Raw genomic sequence first — 15,332 nt, 5'->3', positions numbered from 1 at the left:
CAGACAGGAAATTGCACCAGGACTGTCTAACCACAGTCAACCCATGTAAGTGTTACAAGTGCTGTACTGGTTTCCATAAGTCACATTAGAGTTAATGGTGATAGCACAATTCTCTCTAAGATAAGGGGTGGACACCTGTGATACCTTTGTCTAAGTAACAGACTTATTCTGGTAAGTTTGCTTCCAAGGTGAATTGATGTCCTTTCCTCTAGAGACAGAAAACTGCTACCAGCTTTTATTTTGTTTTTAATGTTTTTCTTTCAGAGAAACCATAACACTTCTAAATTTTAATTTTTCATCAAAGTAACACTCGCATATGCTTAAAAAAAATACTGTTGTGCTGAAGAGCTCATAAGAAAACCCAGCCATACCCTGTCCCCTCCTGCTGCCAGTCCCTGCTTCGTAGAGGCAACTACATGAAGGATTTTACCAGTCTTGGGCTGTTTCTTCTGGCATTCACCACCCCCAACCCCCTTCCCCTTTGTCATCTCCCAGTCAGAGGCTGAAGAGCCACTTTCTTAAGCTTCCTTGCAGCTAGAGATGGTTATGTGTGCCAGTTATGGCCAGGAGAGGTTTGCTGGGGAGGGGGTGGGGGGACCTTCTGAAAAGGCTTTTGCTTTCAGAGACTTGCATAACTAACACTGTCCCTTCCCTTCTTTTATCTGCCTTGACTATAGCCGTGCTGCCTGGAGCTGTGACAACAATTTTGTGACAGTGAGGGGATGAACATGAGGGTGAAGACACAACACATGAAGGCAGACAAAGTTAGAGCCTGGTTCCCTGATGGCATCATTGAGCAGCTGAACCCTTGCCACACTGATGTTAATAATAAATGAACTTCCTGAAAAATAAATAAATGAACGAATAAATAAAGCTAGATATGTTTAAGCCACTGTCGGTTTGGTTTTGTGTTGCTTGTAGCTGAAAGGATTTTTAACTGAAGGATCACTGTTTCTATAGAATACATTGATACTACTATTTCTTTTTTAAATTGAAGTAGAGTAGACCTACAATATTATATCACACTATTTCTTTAACTTAGCAATTCGAGACATGATCTCTTCACATCTCCTTAGAGTAGAAGAGGATTTTAATCCCCCTCCTCACACATACATCCCTATATCCCTCCCTTCACTCTTCCAGTATGTTTATATCCCAATTTCTGGTAAATCAGTAGTTGCCACAGGGCCAAGAAATGTACTATAATGACCTGGATTTATTTTGCATTTTTTTATGTTCCTGAACTTAATAATTGCTTGCTTTTTTTTTTTTTACCCCTGCCTGAGATGGGTACAGTCTTCATTTTTCCCATTTGCTTCATCAGTTCATTCATAACCCTATAAGCATGTTTTTTTCACAGATGTTCAAACCTTCCAGCCCATTGATTTAAGAAGAAACCAATAGAAAGTTGATTGGTTGGGAGCCTGGAAGAGGCAGAGGTTGATCAAGTCAACTACTAGACTTTATTGTGACTGGGTGGGGACCAGCACCTTCTGCTGGAGGACTCCTAAAGTCCGGAAATTGGAGGCTTTGTTCTAGAACTGTTTGATTTCTTTAAGAAACCCTCTGTATTTTGCTTAAGTGCAGATGCTTGGCTCTTCGGATTTCTGCACATGGAGAAGGGCAAAGGGAGGGTGGGGGAGTCAACTGTTCCAACACATACTTTGAATTCTCCCCCTGTCAGGGGCTCTACATTTCATGCCTACCATCAGGATAGCTCTTCTGTGCCAGAGTCTCACCAGGATTTTTGCAGGGTAGACCAGGGCTCTCCGCAGGTTCCCCGTCCCACATGTGGACTGTGCCTCTACCTTTCTCTGTCCTGCTTTCTCAGTTACCACCACTCCAGCCTCTTTCTGCTTGCCAGAAAGTTACTGAAATCTCATCCCCATTAATGGGACCTCCTCCAGCTCTTTTTGGAGATGTGGGTTTGTACACAATTCCTTTACTCTTATTCCCAGGAATTAGAGGAGACAGATGTGTTCCACCTTCTTGAATGGAAGTTAGAATCTGAATTATTAGCTGTCTCAGATTATGTGGATATGCCTTAAGCATGTAGGCCAACATTTGTGAACCACTGGCGATAGAAAAAGCCTGGGTTTGGGAGTCTGAAGCATTTAAGTTCGAATTCTGACTCTGACCTCCTTACTCAAGTCACATCCATGGGCCTTGATTTTGTCCTCTACGAAATGGGAATGATAATGCCTATCTGATAGAGTTCTGGAGAGATTTTCTTAGCTACTGTGTATAAAGCATCTAACACAGGCCTTGGCAGACAGCAAGCAGGTGTTCAGAATGGGAATGATTACTCTTTAATGGGAGCAAGTGGGAAATGTGATTGGAAAGATTTGAATCAGGTTTTAGGAGAGCCTCAGACACCAGGACTTATTCTTGTGACACTGAGCCGTAGCAGGCTTGTGATCAGGGAAGTCACTTGAACCCAGAGAATATGTCAGATTGTTCCTCAGTCTGGTGTGGGGAGGAAGCTAGAAGCCCTTGGACCAGCAGCTGTTGGGTTAAAATCTTCATCTGCATCTGAGTTATTTGTAACCTGTTGTCATGGCAACAAGTTTGGCAAGAGAGCCAGTGCTGCAAGCTCCTGACAGTAGGGAGGGGAGGGCAATGGGAGAAGACTGAAGATTTGGAGGGGGGGGGTCGTCTGTGACCAGCGTCTCACTTTCCTCTGATTTGTCTGAAGCATTCTGCTAAAGATGAGGGTAAGCATCCTCCAGGGAGAATCATTGGACATTGGAGAGTCTCCTGCTCCATCTCCTGATATTCCAGATGTGAAAATAGGCCCAGAGAGGTCCAGCAGGCTGGCTCAGTGCCATACAGTAAGTCAGGGCTGGAAACAGGATTAGATTTTTTTTTTAATAAAAAAGGACTCAGGGTCATAGAACTAACGCATAACACACCTGGAGAGCACCTTTGGAAACATTTCATCCACCTTTCCACCAACACACACATGCTTTTATTGTTGTGCATATGGGAACCTGGGACCCAGAGTGGGTTAGAACTGACTCAGGGTCACACAGCAACTCAGGTGCTGACTTGAGATCAGAACTCAAAGGTCTCAGGCCTCCCGGGCCTGGGTACTTCCTGAGGAAGTGGCTGTCTCGGGTTCATGATTCTGAGAGGCTTTTCACTGCTGACTGCCAAGATACAGCCTCCCAGGAGTAGATTCATTTGACTGCCTTGATCTTTGACCCCCTCAAATCCAACATGCATGTGTTCCAATAACATTTCCCCTTCCCGCACACCTTCTCCTGCAAGGATGTGTTCCCACTGCCAATGGTAAGGCTGTTGCACAAATGGCAGCCCAGCCCCACCTCTCCCTGGACCAAACCCACCTGTCACACACCTTCCCCTCCAAATCATCCACAGGGCTAGGCACTTCCTGAACATTCTTTGATGTGATTCATTCCTCACAATTATCATTCTCTGCCTCCTAAGTTAGCAGGTGGACATCTAGCCTTCTTCCTTCCTTTCTTTTTTTAAGTAAGCTCCATGCCCAATGTGGGGCTTGAACTCACAACCCTAAGATGGTGTCACATGCTCTACTGACTGAGTCAGCCAGGCTAGCAGGTGGAAATCTAAAGAACCAGAGGAAGATAAAATGACTGACTCAAGATAAAATGACTGAACCAGAGGAAGATAAAATGACTGACCCAAGGTCACACAGTGAATCTAAACCTGAATCCCTCCTCGTCCAAAAAGGTGTTTCTGCCCTTTCTATCCCACACTGATTTCTCAGCCCTCAGAGTTCCTCCATTATCTTTGTCTTAGTCACCCCCTTGACACTTGCACAATACATTTCCTCTGTGTCCTCTGCCTATGTGCATCCTGAACCCCCCCTTCTCTCATCAGACCCAATCCCTCACCAAGTTCAGCTGATTCTCCTTTCTGTCTCTCAAATCCACCTTTTCTCGTCCTCTGCCATTGCCTTGCTTCAACCTCAACATCCCTCATATGAGCGACCCCAAGTCTATTCCCTGGTTCCCTGTTTCCTGACTGGCCACATTCAACCTACTATTTTGCACACCAGCAGTGAGAGAGCAGTGATCCAGATGCTAATACATCGCTTTCTTCCTTTACATCCCTGCCACCCATCCCCCGCCACTACCATTAAAGTTCTAGCTCCTTGTTAGGCAATTAAGGCCATTCAGAGTTCAGACCCCTGCCATACCACTCCAGCCTCATCTCCTACCACACTTTGCCTCACATGCTGTGCTCTGACCACCGAACTAACTACAGGGGGTTACTGCAAAATACCAGGATTTCTCTTGTCTCAGTGTCTTTCTATGGAAGGCCTTTACACTGAATTCCCAAATCTGATGAACTTATTTCAAGTGTCATTTCTTCCAAGCAGCCTACCTTGATTCCCAAGTGGGATTGGATCCCATCCTCTGGGCTCCCACAGCCCCCAGAGATCCCCGCCGTCTGCCCCCATGTGTTCTCTGCCCCCATGTGTTCTCGTAGCAGCTCAGAAGTTCCCTGAAGGCAGGGACTCTATCTCTCTCTTTTTTTTTTAATAAATTAATTTTTATTGGTGTTCAATTTACCAACATACAGAATAACACCCAGTGCTCATCCCGTCAAGTGTCCCCCTCAGTGCCCGTCACCCATTCACCCCCACCCCCCACCCTCCTCCCCTTCCACCACCCCTAGTTCATTTCCCAGAGTTAGGAGTCTTTATGTTCTGTCTCCCTTTCTGATATTTCCCACACATTTCTTCTCCCTTCCCTTATATTCCCTTTCACTATTATTCATATTCCCCAAATGAATGAGAACATACACTGTTTGTCTTTCTCCAATTGACTTACTTATCTCTAGCAAAGCCCAGGACCTGGCCAGTCCCTAGGAAGGGTCAGTGAATATTCATTGAATGCATTCAGGTGCATGAATGGTTGGACGAGGAATGGAATTTGGGTTCAGCCCTGTGGTTGCACACTCTTGCCTCAAAGGGCCTGCAAGATGTCACTAGTTCCTGGCAGGTTCCTCTGGGTTCCAGGCCATGGTTTCTCTGGGAGGGGCCACAGAGTGGGTCAGCTGTTGCAGGGTGAGGCCAAAGCAGCCAAGTCTTGAGCCTGAAGGTGAGGCATATTGGAAGAGAAGGGGTGCGATGCAAGATAGAAAGTGAGGGGAGCCACTAAGGTAGGTGCTATTATTGTCCCTCTTTGCTATAGGTATGGAAACTGAGGCACAGCAAGTCTTAGGTGACTTGCCAAAGCCATACAGCTAAATATGGTCATTCAACTCCAGCTCTGTTCAACTCCAAGTCACTTTTCACCTTGTCCCCATCTCTCCCGGGATTCACTTTGGACAACAGGTTTGCAGTAGATAATGGTGGAGTCGTGCCTCCAACCTGGGTCTTAGAGAAACAGTTGTCAAGGCAGAAATGAAAGAAGAAATCATACCCTGAACACCTACTGTGACCTTAAGCTCTGGGGACATCTGGAGTGGGGATCAGGGGCGGAGGATGGAGTTTGAACATTTATTGAGTTTCTGTTACCTGCTCATACGTAACCTCTTAACACTTAGACTAACTCCTTTATGTGGAAACTATTAATATTGTGGTTCACCTCTGAAAACCTGAGGCTCCTAGAGAGGAAATGACTTACATAAGTTTAGCCACCTAATAAGCAGTGAGGGCAGGGCTTGTGTAGGTATGTCAAGCTCCACAGTGAAAGGAGCCGAGCAAGGCTCCGAAGCAAATTAGATCATGGCTTTCCAACGGGCTGGGACAAGAATGTTTGGGTTGAGAGCAGCCTGGAGGACAGGAGAGCCTTGTGGGGGCTGTGCTTTGAAAAGGAAGGGTGGAGTTTGGCTCTGGAGGGTCCAGAGGTAGAATGTCAGACCCAGATCTGTTAAAAAGTGATAAATATATCACACATAAATATTATATTCTCTCTATATATTATAATATTATGTAGATATATAGAGAGAATATATGTTATATGTAAGTAAGCATATTCTCTTTATAGAGAGAACATTATAATATATACCTATATATTATGCATTTATATATTAAAACACATGTCATATGTATATTAAAGAGAAAATTTTTTTATATTTAATTTTTTTTTATTTATGATAGTCACACAGAGAGAGAGGCAGAGACACAGACGAAGGGAGAAGCAGGCTCCATGCACCGGGAGTCCGATGTGGGATTCGATCCCGGGTCTCCAGGATCGCGCCCTGGGCCAAAGGCAGGCGCCAAACCGCTGCGCCACCCAGGGATCCCAAGAGAAATTTTTCTGATGCTAAAAGTAAAACTCCCTAAATACACTTAAATGTTTTTTGGGGGAATGGGAGTGAGAATGGGGTGTGGGGGGCAGCCTGGGTGGCTCAGCGGTTTAGCACTGCCTTCAGCCCAGGATGTGATCCTGGAGACCCAGGATCGAGTCCCGCATTGGGCTCCCTGCATGGAGCCTGCTTCTCCCTCTGCCAGTGTCTCTGCCTCTCTCTCTCTCTCTCTCTGTGTCTCTCATGAATAAACAAAATCTTAAAAAAAAGAAAAAGAAAAAAGAGAGAATGGGGTGTGGGAACTCTGGAGAATAAATAAATAAAATGAACAAAGAAAGGAATCAAGAGAAGAGAAGAAGGAGCCAATGATGATAACGTGCCTGATCTGAGGCCATTAGTAACCTCACCTACTACCCAGAATGTCCCCAAACAACAAAATAAATGTCCTTCCCCCCAAAAGTAATACGTGTTCATTGACAAAAATTATGGGGTAAAAAACATCCTACTGCCCAAACACAACCAATATTAGCATCTCGGTGTATTTCGGCTTTATTTTTTTTTTAAGATTTTATTTACTCATCAGACACACACACAGAGAGAGGCAGAGACACAGGCAGAGGGAGAAGCAGGCTCCATGCAGGGAGCCCAATGCGGGACTCGATCCTGGGTCTCCAGGATCACATCCTGGGCTGAAGGCAGCGCTAAACCGCTGAGCCCCCCGGGCTGCCTCATATTTAGGCTTTATTTTTGTCCTTAAGAACCACATTTGAGATCACGCTGTACATTCAGTTATATACTACCACTTGCACATCAACATTTTCCCATTAAAATTGTTCATAGGGGGGATCCCTGGGTGGTGCAGCGGTTTGGCGCCTGCCTTTGGCCCGGGGCGCGATCCTGGAGACTCGGGATCGAGTCCCATATCGGGCTCCCGGTGCATGGAGCCTGCTTCTCCCTCTGCCTGTGTCTCTGCCTCTCTCTGTGACTATCATAAAATAAAAATAAAATTAAAAAAAAATAAAAAAAATAAAATTGTTCATAGGGATCCCTGGGTGGCGCAGCGGTTTGGCGCCTGCCTTTGGCCCAGGGCGCGATCCTGGAGACCCGGGATCGAGTCCCACGTCGGGCTCCCGGTGCATGGAGCCTGCTTCTCCCTCTGCCTGTGTCTCTGCCTCTCTCTCTCTCTCTCTCTCTCTCTGTGTGTGACTATCATAAATAAATAAAAAAAAATTTAAAGAAAAATAAATAAAATTGTTCATAAACATTATTTAAACAGTGCAAAATATCGTGTTGAATGGAGATACTTATGGAATTCCTTTCTGCGTGGGATTTGGTATTACTTTTGTTACCTTTTTTTTTTTCTTTCTTTAGAATTGTTTGGCCAGGTTTTAGGTTTGATTTCCTCTATGTCTTATTTTGGAAGATAGCAGAAAGATCGTTGTTTGAGAGAAGTTGGGAAAAGCAGGGTAGGCTTATTGGAAGCAGTAGTACTTGAGGGAAACTTTGGAGTATGTTAGACATTACAGGATAAAACCTTGAAATGATACAAGAAGGTATTCAGTGAAAAATCTGTCTCTTTCACACGGCTCACCTTCAGTTCTCACCTTCAGTTCTGCTGGGTAGCACTCTTTGTCTTCTGTGTGTGGATATCCTAAGCCTATACAAGTGTGTGTGTGTAGCTATGTTTTAATTTTTTAACAGCCTTATTGAGATATAATTCACATACTATACAATTCACCCGTTTAGAGTGTGTCATTCAATGGCTTTTAGTGTACTCAGAGTTGTGCAATGATCACTGCAATAAATTTTAGAATATTTTTATCATCCCCAAGAGAAACTCTGTACTCCTTTGCTGTCACCTTGAAGCACCCATCTCCCTGTCCCTAGACAGCCACTAATCTAGCTCTATAGATCTGCCTATTCTGAATGTTTCATATAAATGGAATCATGATATACAGCCTTCTGAAAATGACTTTTTTACTTAGCTTGTTTTTAAGTTTCATCCATGTTGTAGTATGTATCAATACTTCATTCTGTTTTTTATAGATAAACTGTATTTAAAACTTTTTTTATTTTTTAGGGTAAATTCTACACCCAATGTGGGGCTCGAACTCACAACATTGAGATCAAGAGTTGCATGTTATACTGACTGAGCCAGCCTGGGGCCCCTAAACTTTACTTTTTTTGAGCAGCTTTAGGTCTAAACAAAAATTGGGTGGTAAAAAAAAAATTGGGTGGTGAGTACAAAGTTCCTATATGCCCCTTTACCAAACCCAGTTTCCCCTATTGTTAACGCCATGCATTAGTGTGATGTATTTATTACAATTGATAAACCAATAATGATCATTATTATTTACATTATTATTTTTCTTTTTTTTAAGCTTTATTGAGATATACTTGACTGATAAACTATTGAAAGTCCTAAAGTCCATAGGGTTCACTCTCTGTTGTACATTCTATGGGTTTTGACAAGTGTATAATGACATGTATCCACCTAATAATATTATACACGGTAGTTTCACTGCCCTAAAAATCCTCTGGTGCTTTGCCTGTTCATCCTTCCTTCTCCCTAACCCCTAGTAACCACTGATCTTTTTACTATCTCCATAGCTTTGCTTTTTCCAGAATGTCGTATAATTGGAACCATACAATATGTCTAGTCTTTCACATTAGCGTCCTTCATTTAGTCATATGCATTTAAGGCTCTTCCGTGTCTTTTCATGGCTTGACAGCTCACCTCTCTTTATCACTGAATAATATATCATTGTCTGGATGTACCACAGTTTATTATATTATTATTATATTATTATTTCTGCATCTCTCATGAATAAATAAATAAGATCTTTAAAAAAAAACCCCACAATACTAAAGAGAGAGAGGCAGAGACACAGGCAGAGGGAGAAGCAGGCTCCCCACAAGGAGCCCAAAGTGGGACTCGACTCCAGGATCACCACCTGAGCCAAAGGCAGATGCTCAACCACTAAGCCACCCAGTGCTCCTCTTTTCATCTTCTTAATGGTATCTTCCTACCAATAATGAAGCCCAATTTATTGATTTTTTTTTCTGTCATGGATTGTGCTTTTGATGTTATATTTAGTCACTGCCAAACTCAAGGTCACCTAGATTTTCCCCAAGTAGTTTTCTAAGAATTTTATAGTTTTGTGTTTTACACTTAGGTCTATGATCCATTTTGAGTTGATTTTGGTGAACAATGTAAGATCTGTGTCTAGATTAATATTTTTTACATGTGATGTTCAGTTGTTTCAACATCATTTGTTGAAAAGACTATCCTTTCTCCATTGACTTGCCTTTGTTCCCTTGTGAAAAGATCACTTGACTACTTGTGTGGATAAATTTCTAGACTCTCTGTTCTCTTCCATTAATCTATTTGTCTATTCTTTTACTGATCCTACACCTAGATTACTATTAACTGATAGTAAGTTTTGAAGTCAGGTAGTGTCAAGTCCTCAGACCTCATTTTTATCCTTCAATGTCATGTTGGCATTCTGGGTCTTTGCATTTACAGATAAACTTTACAATCAGTTTGTTGATATCCAGAAGATAACTTGGTGGGATTTTTATTGGGATTGCATTGACTCTATAGATCAAGTTGGGAAGAACTGACATCTAGACAATATTGAATCTTCCATCCATGTACATGCTCCATGTATCTTCTTTGATTTATCAGAGTTTTATAGTTTATATAGATTTTATACATATCTTGTTAGATTTATACCCATGTATTTCATTTTTTTGGTACTACTGCAAGTGGTATTGTGTTTTAAATTTTTTAGATTTTTTTTGTATTTTTAATTTAAAATCCCAGTTGTTCATTGTGGTATGTAGGCAAACAATTGACTTTAAAAAATTTAATTTCAATTTGCCAACATATAGTATAACACCACGTGCTTATCACATCATGTGCCCTCCTTAATGCCCATCAGCCAGTTACCCCATCCCCCTACTCACTCAGTTTGTTTCCCAGAGTTAAGAGTCTCTCATGGTTTGTCTTCCTCTCTAATTTTTCCTCATTCAGTTTCCCCTCCTTTCTGTATGGTCCTTTGTACTATTTCTTATATTCCACATATAAATGAAACCATATGATAATTGTCTGTCTCTGATTTATTTCACTTTAGCAAGCATAATACCATGCAGTTGCAGCCATGCCCATGAAAATGGGAGGCATTCATCCTGTCTGATGGCTGAGTAATATTCCACTGTATGTGTATATACTACATCTTCTTTATCCATTCATCTGTCAAAGGCTTCTTCCACAGTTTGGCTGTTGTGGACAAGCAATTAACTTTTATATGTTAACCTTGTATCCTATAACCTTATGATAATTGTTTATTAGTTCCAGCAGGTTTTTTGTTGATTATTTGTGATTTCCTACATAAACAATTACGTCATCTGTACAAAGGCAGTTTTATTTCTTCCTTCCCAATCTGTATACCTTTTAATCCTTTTCTTATGTTATTTCATTAGCTAATTGAATAGGAGCAATAAGAGCAGACATCCTTGCCCTGTTCCTGATCTTAGTAGGAAAGCATCTAGTTTCTCACCATTAGACATGATGCTAGCTCTAGGTTTTTTGTAGATGTTCTTTAACTATGTTTTTTAATTAGGAATTTTTCTCTTAAATTTTTATTTAGGCAATTTCAGATTTACTGAAAAGCTCCAAGAATAGTACAAAGACCTGCTTACACTCTTCACCCAGATTCCTCAAATGTTAACATTAAAATGGTAAACCACATCTGTTTATCCTACTCTATTTCTCCCTCTGTCTCATATATATATTTTTATATTTCATATATATATATATTTCTTTTTTCTCCTGAACTAATTAATAGTCAATTGCAGATATGATATCCCTTTACCCATAAGTACTTCAATGTATATTTCTTTTTAAAAAGATTTTATTTATTTGAGAGAGAGAGAGAGAGAGAGAGAGAGAGAGAGAGAGAGAGAGAGAATACATGCAGGGGAAGGGGCAGAGGGAGAGGGAGAAGCAGACTCCCTGCTGAGCAGGGACCCCCCCCCCCAATGCAGGGCTGAATCCCAGGACCCTGAGATCATGACCTGAGCCAAAGGCAGACACTTAACAGACTGAGCCATCCAGGTGCCCCTCAATGTGTATTTCTTAAAACAAAAAATTATCTTACATAAACAGAGCAATTATCAGTCAGGAAATTCACATTGATACAATACTATTATAAACATAATTTACTGAATTTATTTAGAACTGATAGATAAATAAATATCTTTTTTAAAAAATGACTGAGCCATGTTAAGAATACAGAGAGGGAGGAAGAAGGTGGGAGAGGCCATCAGAGAGAAAAAAAAATAGCATATCTCTGTGCTTCGGAGGAGGCTGTCTGGAGTAATAAGCTAAGAATTTGAAGACTGAGACTCTAGTCTCACCTCTGCCATTCATTGTGAGATCTGAGGTGGCCGTGTAGCGTCTCTGAACCTTAGTTTCATTGCTTGGCCACCTCACAGGGTTGTTATGAGAATCAAATTAAATGATAGCTCCAAAGCAGACTTGTAAACCCTGAAACATTACACACATGGACATGGTTGTTATTTACCTGCCCTAATGAGCCTGGAGTCTCTTCTTCCACCAGAGACCACAATTATCTTGGAAATGCAATTGATCTAAGTTACAGGAGAATCCTGAAGACCCAAACAGGGGATTTCTAGGACATTCCCTTGGCAAATTTTATTTTGTTTTTTTTAAAAGATTTTATTTATTTATTCATGAGAAATACAGAGAGAGAGGCAGAGACACAGGCAGAGGTTAGAAGCAGACTCCCTGCAGGGAACCTGATGTGGGACTCAGTCTCAGGACCCTGGGATCATGCCCTGAGCTGAAGACAGAGGCTCAACCACTAAGCCACCCAGATGTCCCTCTCTTGGCAAATTTTGACTCTTGGTATTCACACCCTTATGTAATCCCCTCTTTGAGTGTGGGCTGACCTAGGTACTTACTTCTAACTGATTGAATGTGGCCAAGGTGATGGAATGTCACTTAGGGATTTGACTACATAAGACTGTGACTTCCATCTTGCTAATGGACTGCCTCCCTTGCTGGCTTTGATGAAGCAGATTGCTGTGTTGGGGAGGTCCATGTGCCAAGGAAGTGAAGGCTAGCATCCAACCAGGAACTGAGTCTCTCAGTCCAGCAGTCCTTGAGGAACTGAAAATCTGGCAACATTCAGGTGATCTGGAGGTGTATCCTTCCACTGTCAGGCTTTCAGATGAGACCAAGCTATGGCAGACATCTTGATTGCAGCCTCACGAAAGACCCTGAAACAGAGAACTCAGAAGAGGACCTGGACCCAGCTAAGCCCACAGAAACTATGAGATGAATACATGTTGTTTTTTTTTAAGCCACTAAGTTTGTAGTTATCTTTTACTCAACAATGGATAACTAATTATAATAACCATCATTTATACAAGCTCCTCCAATCATCTATTCTCTCCTGGATTTCGTACAACTCTGTGCTTTCCCTCTCTTCAGCAAAACTTGAAATACCTCTCTTCCTCCAAAATCTTTCTACTGTACCCCCTGGAAACTTCATTCTGTAGTTAATAAGGTCCCTTGTTGGTTCAGAAATATGTGAATAAACAGAGAGACATATCTGGTTCCTGCATGGGCATACTCAGTATTATAAAGATGTGAGTTCCCTTCAAATTAATTTATAAATCTAATGCAATCAAAATCATTTTTAATTCATATTACAGCTCTAAATTATATACAGTTCTAAATTATATAATAAACATCCAGAAATAATGAGGGAAATTCTGAAAAAGAAGAGTAATGAGTACCAATCAGTCTTACCACTTATTGAAACACATTGTAAAGCTATGGCAATTAAAACACAGTGCTACTGATTCAAAACTGACAATTTGATAGAAAGTTCAGGAAAAAGTCATTCAGTCTATGGAGAATTTAGTATATTGAAAGATAATATTTTGGGAACTTGAGTGGCTCAGTCAGTTAAGTGTCTGCCTTTGGCTCAGGTCACAATCCCAAAGTCCTGGGATCAAGTCCCACATCGGGTTCCCAGCAAAGTGGGGAGTCTGGTGTAATAGACTCTCATGCTCTCTCTCTCTCTAATAAATAAACCAAATATTTTTAAAAGAAAGATAATATTTTAATTCTTGGTGAAAAGATTATGCAAAAAATGGTTTTGGGATAATTGACTTATGATTTGGCAAAAATAATGTTGGATCTCTACCTCATTGCTTACACCAAAGTAAGTTCCAGATGTACTAAAAATATAAATGTTCTGCCCTCCCACCCAATACGTTATTCATAATCACACAAAAAGACCAAAAACAACCCAAGTGGCCATTAACAGGTACATGGATAAACAAAATGTGGTATAGCCATACAATGGAATATTAGTCAATACTAAAAAATAATGAACTAAAATGGATCTTGATTTGGAGAGATTATCTTGGATTATTTGGGGAGATTGATGTAATCAAAAGGAGGGAGGAGAGTCAGAATCAGAAGATGTGACATCAGATGCAGAGATCAGAAAGAGAGATTTGAAGATGCATCCGTGCTGGTTTTGAAGATGAAGAAGGGGCCATGAACCAAGGAATCCAAGTATAAAAGTGCAAAAGCTGGAAAAAGCAAAGTAATAATTCTTTCTTAGTCCCCAGGAAAAAAGTCTTTGATTTTAGTCCAATAAAGATCATTTCAGACTTCTGATCTCCAGAACTGCCAGATAATAAATTTGCATTGTTTTTTAAAAAGATTTTATTTATTTATTTATTCATGAGAGAGAGAGAGAGAGAGAGAGAGAGGCAGACACAGGCAGAGGGAGAAGCAGGCTCCATGCAGGGAGCCCAGTGCCGGACTCCATCCCAGGACTCTGGGATGACATCCTGAGCCGAAGGTAGACGCTCAACTGCTGAGCCACCCAGGCGTCCCAATTTGCACTGTTTTAAGCCAACAAGTTTGTGGTAATTTGTTACAGTAACAATAGGAAGACTAATGTATATAGTTAAAAAAAATCAGGGACGCCTGGGTGGCTCAGCAGTTTAGCGCCTGCCTTCGGCCCAGGGAGTGATCTTGGAGTCTCAGGATCGAGTCCCACATCGGGCTCCCTGCATGGAGCCTGCTTCTCCCTCTGCCTGTGTCTCTGCCTCTCTCTCTCTCTCTCTCTGTGTCTCTCATGAATAAATAAACAAAATCTTAAAAAAACTATATAAATAGGTGTACACTGATATACAGTGCTCACACCATGTCCCCATCCACTTGTTCCTCCTTGAAAACTATAGATAACTGGTTTTGTTAACTTCCTGTTCATTCAGCCAATGTTTCTTTATGCCAATATGAGCAAATGTGAATATTTATTCCTTTTTTCTCCTTTCTTACACAAAAGGTAATATATTATATATACTGTTATTTCACTTTTCCCCCAAGTAACATGTAAAGCTACATTTTGTGTACACTTAAATTTACGAGTGGCACTGTACATAAAGTCAAAGGACACACTTGGAAAGACATTTGCATGTAACCCACAGTAAAAATAAAAGCTGATTGTCCACTGATAGGGAATTATTCAAATAAGTTATGTTGCATTCATATAATGGAATACTATGGGGTCATTCAAACACATGTATAGTCAAGGAAGAAATTAGAATTGGGTGATGGTCAAAAAGAACTTTAGCCTTACCTTAAAGCGTAATTTTTTAGATAGATTTTATTTATTCATTAATGAGAGACACACAGAGAGGGGCAGAGACAGGCAGAGGGAGAAGCAGGCTTCTCACAGGGAGTCCGATGTGGGACTCAATCCCAGGTCCCAGGGATCATGCCCTGAGCTGAAGGCAGACACTCAACCACTAAGCAGTGTCCCGCTTTAAAATTTTTTAAAGGATCATCTACTCCTATATTACTTGTATAATTAAATAATTATTAAAAATAAAACAGAGGGAATTTTTTTTGACAGAGGGAATTAAAGTATAGCTCTATATAACTTGGAACAATGTTAAATATATAGTGTTAAGTAAAGAAGGTACTTGCAAAATAATAACTATAGAATGATCCTATTTTTGATACAACATTACTA

General features: G+C 41.1%; 1 protein-coding gene across 3 annotated transcripts in view; it reads left to right on the top strand.

Annotated features, from left to right (window-relative positions):
- SMC1A (structural maintenance of chromosomes 1A) overlaps positions 1-893 on the top strand; it is a 49,226-nt gene extending 48,333 nt beyond the window's left edge. For all 3 annotated transcript variants that reach the window (XM_055337441.1, XM_055337440.1, XM_055337439.1), the window contains one exon: positions 678-893. The gene's annotated coding sequence lies outside the window, so the exon portion shown is untranslated. The remainder of the gene's footprint in view (positions 1-677) is intronic.
- Positions 894-15,332: the final 14,439 nt, after the last annotated feature.

The sequence above is a fragment of the Nyctereutes procyonoides genome, unplaced genomic scaffold, assembly GCF_905146905.1.
Source record: "Nyctereutes procyonoides isolate TBG_1078 unplaced genomic scaffold, NYPRO_anot_genome, whole genome shotgun sequence".
Classification (NCBI taxonomy): Eukaryota; Metazoa; Chordata; class Mammalia; order Carnivora; family Canidae; genus Nyctereutes; species Nyctereutes procyonoides.
The sequence above is the reverse complement of the archived record's forward strand: the minus strand, read 5'-3'. Positions and strand labels throughout refer to the sequence as shown.